The sequence below is a fragment of the Rattus rattus genome, chromosome 6 (genome assembly GCF_011064425.1).
Source record: "Rattus rattus isolate New Zealand chromosome 6, Rrattus_CSIRO_v1, whole genome shotgun sequence".
Classification (NCBI taxonomy): domain Eukaryota; kingdom Metazoa; phylum Chordata; class Mammalia; order Rodentia; family Muridae; genus Rattus; species Rattus rattus.
In genome coordinates this window covers 96,775,064-96,785,219 of record NC_046159.1, presented here as the reverse complement: position 1 = coordinate 96,785,219, position 10,156 = coordinate 96,775,064, and the positions used below count along the sequence as shown (strand labels likewise).

Below are 10,156 nucleotides of genomic sequence, written 5' to 3'. Positions count from 1 at the left end.
CACCTGGAATTTAGAGTACAAACATCAACATTTGGTGTTCAAATTAATCTCTTTTTACATTATAAAATTAGCACTATACAGGTGTTATCATGATTATAACCATCCCTGGGGGAAAATACGCCTAACACAGAGAAATTGAACATTTATGGTCCTGGGCTTAGGGACTCAGCTATGATACCAATAACTGAAATAAAAAGAAATTGTAATCTTTTCCCACTGAAGAGAACTGAGAGGTTTAAAGGAAAGTCTTGAGGGAAGAAAACATCTTGTAAACTAAAAGTAATTCTGCTTTAAAGTCCATGTTGAGCGTGCAGCTAGGTGCAAAAAAGGGAAAGCCATTCAACAGGGAGATTACGTGAATGAATACTTTATGAGTTTCACTGATCAAAACGGAAATCTTCATTTCAACCCATGGACAGAATTGAGAATTCTATTGTTTTAAAAATCTTTTTCAAGATGAGCATGGACTCACGTAAAATAGAAAATAGCATTTTTTAAAGGAAAGTTGATGCACTCAAACATCAATGAAGTTTTGATGTCCATTTTATTGGACATATGAGCCTCATCTTCTAAGCCAGGAAGAGCAAACTGTAGTTTATCTCCTTTGTTTAGAAAGAGACACCAATTAATACTTCATCGTTTTCTTCTCAATGGTTCATTCTGGTAGCATCATTAGTCATTTCTAAATACAGAATTGTGTTTAGTATATAATGAACATTCCAGGGCTTCTCAAATGAACAAATGTATAATTACATGCTAATAATATTCAAGCTTAACTCGAGTTAATTATCATTTTCATATCTAGAAACTTTACCTTCTTATTAGTGTTCATAAACAATTTTGTTAGGTTATATTAAATCCAATATAATATCCTAGGGATGCAATTAGACATCTCTATTTAGATCTCACCATTTGAAATTATGTTGCATTTAAGATAATTATCTTACTTTTTTCAAAAAAATTATATAGGAGGTAATTATAATTACTCTTCAAAGCTCAATTAAGATATATATTACCTATCTTATCAACTGATTTATTTAAAAATGAAATTGTTTTGAAGTTTTCAGCAACTGATTTGAACTATAAAAATCAACAATGAGGATGGATTTGGATTCAACTACTCTGATAATGCTGATACTAGAAATTATGGGGATTTTTATATCTTAAAAATATAAACTTTATTTCAAAATAGTTTGAGTATTATAGTATCTTTTTATGGTTTATCATTTAGTGTATTTTTAGGTAGTTATAAGTAGGAGAATGGTACTATCTTCAAAGAAAAGTCATCCACTCTTTGTTCAATTCATTTCTATTTTTCCCAGCCACTGGCAATCTCATATTTTCTATATAAAATTACTTAGTCTAGAGTTTTCATGTAAATGAAGTTGAGTTGGGAAAATTTCTGTCTAGCCTTTTGTATTTTACATGATCGTTTCAAGGTTTATGCATGTTATAACATGTATCACCTTATCATTTCTCTTTATGTCTGAATAATGTTCTATCATATTGTATTATAGAAAACTGAAGCAATCCTAAGAAGAAGACATGATATTTTTAAGGTCAAATATATTTCTTATGTTTTTAACTGTATATTTTTTTCCATTTAGTTGAAGGAAAAAAATAAAGGCTGGAGGTTTTTAAGGACAGAAGTTGTGATACAGAGCACATTGTGGGGGATTAATAAAATAGACGAAATATTTCATAATATGAGAAGAAGAATCACCAGGGAAAAGAACAGAAAGGTACAACAGTGAACTGGTTATAGCCTGATTGCCCTCCTTTGCTAAGAAATGGTCTCCTCTGATTCTGCAAGGGGAAAGATGACTGTGTTACTTTCAAATATTTTTCATGGGAAAGTTGTAGAGGGCAGCAGAGGGTGCCACGACAGTATTTATTAGTGGAATAATCAATTCAATTGGAGATTTTTGACTAGGAAATCTTAGCACCAAGTATTGAAGCAGAGAAGACACATTACTCAATTGACTATATTTTTGCATTATTTTTAGTTTATTTCTATAAGAACTTGGTTATAATATTTAAGATTATTAAACTGCAAAGAATTCCACAGAGCTTCAGGGAATCTAGGCAATTGGAAACAATGGGTAACACTGTGGAGACTGAGTGAGGAGGAAGGATGAGGGAATTAATGACCTGGTGACGCCAGTGACCTCGGGCAGCACATGAAGTATTGAAACTAGATCTCAGAGAGGATGGGAGACTGTGGTTGTGGGCTGCATTGTAGATTTAAAGATTGTAGAACCATTTTGAGTGATGGCAAGGTCAACCGTATAGCCATGGGGAAAGCTGAGTGAGGTAGAGTGCAAGTAAAGTCAGTCCATCTGAGAAAATTGTGATGGTGAGCATTAGTTTGAGTCACCCAAGTGAAACTTGAACTTGGCAATGTAGATTAAAGCGCTGAGCCAGCTGTCAAGGACACCCTCCATAGGTTCAGGTCATGTCCTTTCTTGTTTTCAGAACACTTTACTGGTCATTAGGCAATCCAGCTCTTTGTGAACTCTGTTTCTGTGAGTTTCAAATTCTCCACTTCTAAATGAGTACGTCGAGCCATATGATTTATAATGTCATCATATCTTAAGTGTATAAATTCTTTACATTTAAATCTTTCTTTTCATTCTCAGTAATCTCCTTCCTGGTCTTTAATTTCTTGGTACTTCTATAATGACTTTAAATGGAATACTTGGCTTGAATTATGCCTTCTAGGTCTTATATTTTATCTCTGAGCATCCTAGAATGTTGTAGTGGCCAATACTAGAGACGGAGATGAGGAAAAAAGAAAAGGAAAGATATTTCACACTTCATTATTTGCTTATCAGTCAATCTCCTTTCCACATTAAAGTAAGCTTTCAGAATTTTATAACATATGAAGAAGTGTAGCTTTGGAAAATAAGTAGCAGCTCCTATCAAAATAGCAAATGATAGACACTTTATTCAAGCCTGTTTGCTTAAATGCAGAGGCCATTTTCAAAGTAACATAGCAAAATTAGCTCAGTACAGAGACACAGATATAATTTCTTGCCCTACATCTTCAAACTGTTGGAATAATATTATGATTCAACTCTTTTTTAAAAATAATCTTTCAAACTATTATTACATTTATTTATTTGTATATTTATGTATGTGTGTGGTGACATGTGTGCCACAGCAAGTATATAGAGGTCAGAGGACAACTTGGGGGAGTGAATTCTCTTCTCCTTTCATGTGGGTTCTGGGCCCAAAACTCCAATTATCAGGTTTGGTCACAAGTACTTTTGTCTCCTTAGGAACATTGCTAGACCAAACACTTATCACAGGTTTATGTGGTTCATTTACACAATGGAGTACTACTCAGCTATTAAGAATGAGGACATCCTGAATTTTACAGGCAAATGGATGGAACTAGAAAATATCATCCTGAGTGAGGTAACTCAGACCCAAAAGGACATGCATGGTATATTCTCACTAAATGGATATTAGCCAAAAAACAAAACAACAAACAAAAAACCCAACAAAACAAGTACAGAATACCCAAGATACAGTCCCTCGAACTCAAAAAGGTCAACAAGTCCCAGCAAGGATGCCTCAGTCCCATTTGAAAGGGAGAAGAAAGTAACCATAAGGGGGGAGGGAGGGAACTCGGAGGGAAACGGGGTGGGCTGGGGAGAGAGGGGAACATGATATGGTATTGGATCAGGGAAAAGGACTAAAGCTCTGAGGGTCAGCAGAAAGAATGGAAACAGGCAACCTCAGGAGGAAGGAGGACCCTCCAGATGTACTAGAGATCTGGGAGGTGTGAGACTCACGGACTCAAAGGGGGGAAACCCTAGATGAAATGCCTTACAGTGGGGAGAGGGAACTTATTAAACCCACTTCCAGCAGAAAGACAGACCATCAAGTGAGGGATGGGGTTGTTATCCCACAGTCAAAACTCTGACCCATAATTCTTCCTGTCTGAAAGAACTGCAGGGATGAAAATGGAGAAGAGCCTGAGGAAAAGAAGGTCCAGGGACAGGCCCAAAGTGGGATCCAGCTTAAGGGGAGGCCCAAGACCTGACACCATTACTGAGGCTATGGGGTGCTCAAAAAAGGGACCTAACTTAACTGCCCTCCTAAAGACCCAACAAGCAGCTGAAAGAGTCAGATGTAGATATGTGCATCCTACCAATGGACTGCTGACTCCTATGCTTGAATTAGGGAAAAGCTGGAGGAAGCTGAGGAGGAGGGTGACCCTATAGCAGGACCAGCAGTCTCAATTAACCTGGATCTCCGAGATCTCTTAGACACTGAATCACTAACCAGGCAGCATACGCCAGCTGATATGGGGCCCCCGACAAATGTACAGCAGAGGACTGCTGGGTCTGGGTTCAGTCAGAGAAGATGCACCTAACCCTTAAGAGACTGCAGACCCCAGGGAGTTTAGAGGTCTGGTAGGGTGAGTGAGGTGGGGACATCCTCATGGAGACAGAGGGGATGAGGAGGAGGTTTGGGATATGGAACAGTTGGAGAGGGGACTGGGAGGGGGATAAAATCTGGAGTGTAAAATTAATTAATTAATTAATTAACATAGAGCTGCCCCTAGAAGCCTTGCAGGTATAACTCCTCTGTCACACATGCATTAGTAGGTGGCAGAGAAGAGAGAGGCTATGCTATGATCAGTATTCTGACCTGTGAACATCTGAATGATAGTAGCCTAACACTCCTTGACAAAAAGCAAGACTGAGAAGACTACCTGTCCAGAACCAGTGGGGCTAGGCAAAAATCTAACCTGAGAAAATCACCAGTCCAGGAGCACACAGGCCTGGCAGGAGGAAGGAAGGGCAGGCCGGATATGGTATGACCTCTGCTGGTGCCATAATGCATGACAGGGGTATAGCACTCCTGAGACCACTGTTGACATGACTGCAGATATTCAGAGACCCCAGGAGCCACTAAAGGGCAAGTAAGTGGTGGAGAAATGGAAGAGAAAGAGAAACAAGGATGTGGGCACAATGAAGAGAGGCAGAACTAGAGACTTGAGGGTAGTGAAGAACAGCCTGATGTGAGTAGCCAGTGTTGCCAACATGCGACCATAGTGGTGTCCTAGCCTGTTTTGCCACCAGAGGCCATGTCTGTGTCAATGGTCTTGCAGTAGTAGGAGTTTGTTACTACCAAATTCCATGTGGGCATCCCTGGTCTGGGCTGCTGCCCAGGGATATGTTGTTTGAGGGCTGTGTAGAACTGGCCCCACTCCTCACCTGGGCATTGCAGGAAAGCTCGCCCTAGGAGTGTGAAAGCAGGCTTTGTCCCTATTGGCCCTGCACATTGTGGGAGTTTTGGGCAAGCCAGCCCTAAGAATATGAGTATAGAAGAGCTGCCCTTGCCATTTGTCTTCTGTAAGGTGGCATGGATGCAGGAGAGATACCCTTTTCTCCCTTCATCCCTCACAACCTGTGGCAGGTGAGAGACTGGCTCTAGGTTCATGAGAGCTGGAGAGCTAGCTCTGCCTCTCACCAGCTGCAGTATTAGGGACAGGGGGCTCTGCACCTCACATGGGCAGCAACATAGAGCTGACCAAGGTAGCAGGGTCATGGGCTTGAGTGAGTGTGTGAGAGCTGCTGGTCCTACTACTTGTGTGTCATGTAGTGTCATGGTCAGGGGCGAGATGATCCTCTCCTCTACAGCATGTAGAGAACTGGCTGTGAGGTCCTCAGAGTAGGAGAGCTGGCTCTGCCTCTCACCTATTGTATCACTCACGAGAGAAGACCCTACACCTCACTTAGTGTTGGGGTTACACATGACCTGGCCCAGAGACAGGAGAGCTGGTCCTGCCCCTTATCTGCAATGAGGTGCAGTGAGAGATGCTCTCCTCCCCTTCTGCATCCCTCATCACCATGGCAGGCAGGAGAGCTGGTCTAAGGGTCATGAGAATGGGAGAAGGCTCTGTATCTCACCTACTGCAAAACTTAGGAGAGTGGGCGAGTGGGTCCTGTACCTCATTTGGCAGGGTTGAGCTGTCCTTGGTTGTAGAGGGTGCCGAAGACAGCACGTGGTCTGACTAGCTCAGATATTTCTCAGCCCCATATCCAGCCAGGCTTTGAATTGGCTCACTGAAACATCTACCCCATGGAAGGGCAGGTCCCACAGATGGAAAACTATGGGATCTCCATGACTCAGGGCAAGAACTGGATATTTTAGAGGAGTCCCAGTGAGGATCCAGTACTGATAGAGTAGTGTAGGCCACAGGCCTCATACCAGACCAACAAGTCATTTTAATAAACGTTTGTAAGCAAAGAAGTGTAGATAGATATATGGTGACACATACTGTGATACACTGCAGATTCCACAGCAAGGTTTTTCCTTTGTTAGTGAGGAGTTGCAAGGGTGGAAGGTGGGTACAAGGGGTTGGGGAGATGAGTGGGATTGGGGTGCATGATTTGAAATTCACAAAGAACCCAAAAGAAGTAAAAATAGAATGATAATACATTGACATTCTATAAATGTTGCATTCAGAGGTATTAATGAAAGATTTCTTTTAAAAATTATAGCCCTTGACAGTTAGCAAGCAGCATAAACTGTCATCTTGTGACAAAAAATACTGAAACATACATGCTGTCAAGGGCTATCCTACATACTTGACTATATTACGGATTATAGTAAATCTTGTTTGGATGTTGCCCACTTTGTTGGGGGCTTTCTTTTCCTACTCTTGCATTGAGTCTGCTTTGTTGGCTACTATTATTAGGCTCTGAGATATATCTGGTTATGGTCGACTTGATTATTCTCACCTAGGATGAGCTGAGTACCAGAATGCTAGCGAGTCTCTGTGTGCAGCTAGTTAATAAATGCAAGTGCTGGAGTCATGTGGCAGTCAAATTACAGAATGTAGATGGAAAAAATGACAAAGTAATTCACAAAAAACCGCAAGTAGAAATGAGAAGAAGCCAGAAGGAGCAATAGAGGAAACAAGCAAAAGATCAAGCAAAAGATTCCTTAGTTCTTTAAAGATACTTACATTTAGGTTTTCGTGTGTGTGTGTGTGTGTGTGTGTGTGTGTGTGTGTGTGTGTGTGTGAATTTCTCTGTGTGTGTAAGTTCCTGTGTGTTGAGAAAGGGCTTGTCTGTGCCCCAGCACACATGCACAGGTGAGAGGACAACTTGGGTGTCAATCCTCACCTTTCACATTATTTTATTCAGGGTCTCTATTAACTTGTGAGACTTTTTGTGTAGTCACCCATTTCTCTATAAAGGCACTGTGATTACAAGCATTTACTCCACGTCACGTCCAGGTTATATAGGTTTCTATGGATCTGAAGAGGATCTGAAGATCCTCAAGGTTGAAAAGCAAATTCTTAACCACTTGAAACATTCCCCAGACCCCAACCCATGTTCTATTTTTACATTTAATTTTCAAATATTATGAGCATGATAAATCAGCCTTTAATAATACACAAAATTACAAGCTTTGAATATAGTAGTAGTATAGAAGTAGTAGAGGTTATGACTTTATCATGAATTAGGAGACAGACAAGATTTAATTGATTTTAGCTAAAATTTGAACATTAAGTAGTGTTTATCATTTGGACAGGCATAGATGTTTGAAACAATTCTAAAGACAGAAAGGGAAACAAAGATCTGAAGTTGATGTGATGACTCTAAACCCTTCCTCTTGCTAATACACACTATTCGTAACCTGAATCATCATACTCCTGCATATTAAATCAGGGTATTGACTGATCTGATTTTACAGGGACAAAAGTTTCAGGTAATTTCCTATCTGAAAGTCCTGTTGTTAAAAATATCCAGAAACAAAACAATCTCCAGTGATTCAGAGGGTGTGTTTTTATGTTTGTAGAAATGAGGAAAACCCTAAAGATGTTTCTGTCCACCCATATTCTCTAATTTTCAAGCTCTCTGAAATGTACTGTTTTCAATCAGTACTCATACAAAACTATTCACTGAAAAATTATATGATCATTTTCAGACTACTTCTTCAACTCTGCCCAGATAACCCAATTTCCTTCCTAACCAACTTAGTGTCCTCCTTCTAATTTGAGAGCCAATTAATGATGTACAGTTATTTTAGATATATGGTCTTCTACTGGATCATGGTATCATACCTACTGTGAGTTCATATGTGCATCTGTGTGTAGGACAGTGCCTGTATGCATGCATGTATGTATATATGTATGTATGTATGTATGTATGTATGTATGTATGTATGTATGTGTATTTTTGTGAGAGTGCTGTGCATGTATGTTTTTGAATGAGCATGAGTATATGCGTGTGAATGTGTAGGAGGGTCTGTGTACATGTATGTATGCATATTTTTGTGGGTGAGTGTGCATGTGTGTGTGTGTGTGTGTGTGTGTGTAGGTGGTTAGTACTTGAAATTTAACTTGAAGCCTTACACATTAAGTGAGTAAATTCTCTACATTTGAATTAATATTTAGCCTTTAATCCACAATTTTTCTGCTAATGAAATTCTACTGTAATATAACTATGCTTGTGGTCTGCGGAACTGCCTGTAGCTATTTTTTATAGTTTCATTTTACAGAGATGCAGCAGAGATTGCATGACCCCTAGTACATTAAAAACTTATGTATAACCTTCATGGAGAAGCTGACAACCTGTGATCCAGAACATTGTTAGGCTATCTTGTAGGAGATGCGAGTAGACTGAGTGCTGTGACATCTTCATTTATTGATTTCTGCACTTATGGCCTAGAGATTTCTATCATGCACAATCTCAGGAATGATAACCTTTGCTAGTCATGTCTTTGACCAGGACTAATCATTCTTCCACTTATCGTCCTTCTTCACTTTACTAAACTTAATTTTTGAATTTACTGACAGCCCAATGGCAGGAGATTAGATACAAATCTACCGCCTCATCTCAGAGACCATGGTGGTTAGTTTAAGAGTTCAAGCAATCTCTGTTGAACTATGTCTAGTGTATATGCTCAGTCCCTGTCCTGTCAGCGACACACATTTCCATTCACCCCAACATGCAGAGATTTGTAGCAATCAGTTTACATTACTGACTCTTACTTGACTTCCCATGAGAAGTTTGTATTGATTCTTGGTCATTCCCAAATTTTAAAACAAAACTTTTGAAGTTCATTGATCTCTTGCACTTCCCTACATATATTCCACAAGGCTGAAATAGTCTTTTCTTAAATAATGAAATGAGAAGAGTTATCTTGTACTTGGATACTTAAACTTTTAGCCTGCCTTGGGCAAGGCAAAATCCTGATTTCTTTGTCCTCTGAATGTTTTTTCTTTTCTTTTTCTTTTCTCTTGACAATCATTGTCATACCCCATATTCAGGGATTAACACTGATTCTTTCTGTAGAATGAAGCTTACATAATTGTAAATTACTTGCTTCAATATTATTTGCCATACTAGTTGTGTGAAAATTATTTTCTTTCCTTCAACTTTTGCTTCAGAATCTATCCCTATAATGAAAAGATTCTCAGTAAATATTTGTGGTATGGTTTTCAGTGATTTGTGATTCCCATCCTACCATTTTCACTGCAGTTCTTCTAAATTTTATGATTGATGTGAAGTAGTCCAACTAGAGAGAATGAAAAACATCCCACAATCAAAACATCAGTCTGCTATCCAGTTTCATGTTACCTATATCCATTTATATGTTTGTGAAATAATCAGATACCATTTTATGTGGTCATGACAGTGCAGTGCACATCTGTACATAGAGGCTGAGGAGGAATAGTTGGAAACTTGAGGGCAGTCTTAGTTACATAAGTCTCAGAATAGATGATAAATGATGAATGAATGAATAAGAACAAATAAAAAGAAATGCATAATATACAATACCCAGGTTGATAAAAATTTATCTTTAATTGTGCTTCTGCACAGAATCACAATCATGGTTATTTAGTGGGTCTTCTACTGACATTCTTTGCATTGAATTTTTTCCTTCTATTGTATTTGTGCATTATAAAACAGATGGAATTATTTCAGTTATATTGTCTTTCCCATTTAACACCGTAAGCATTTTGTTATTGCTATGTCTGCTTATATTCTTAAAGGTTGACCTATACTCCACATATTAGGTCCTCGACATGTGTATTAGGCATTCAGCAATGAAAGGCTTATTCTTGCACATCTTTTAAACTCTATAGAGAGTATTTAGTTGAGAATATTTAACTGAATGCTAA

General features: G+C 39.0%; 1 non-coding gene across 1 annotated transcript; it reads left to right on the top strand.

Moving 5' to 3' along the window:
* Nucleotides 1–4,565: 4,565 nt before the first annotated feature.
* LOC116904714 lies at nt 4,566–4,695 on the top strand. Its single transcript, XR_004388408.1, has one exon. It is a non-coding gene; the product is annotated as a small nucleolar RNA SNORA17 (small nucleolar RNA).
* Nucleotides 4,696–10,156: the final 5,461 nt, after the last annotated feature.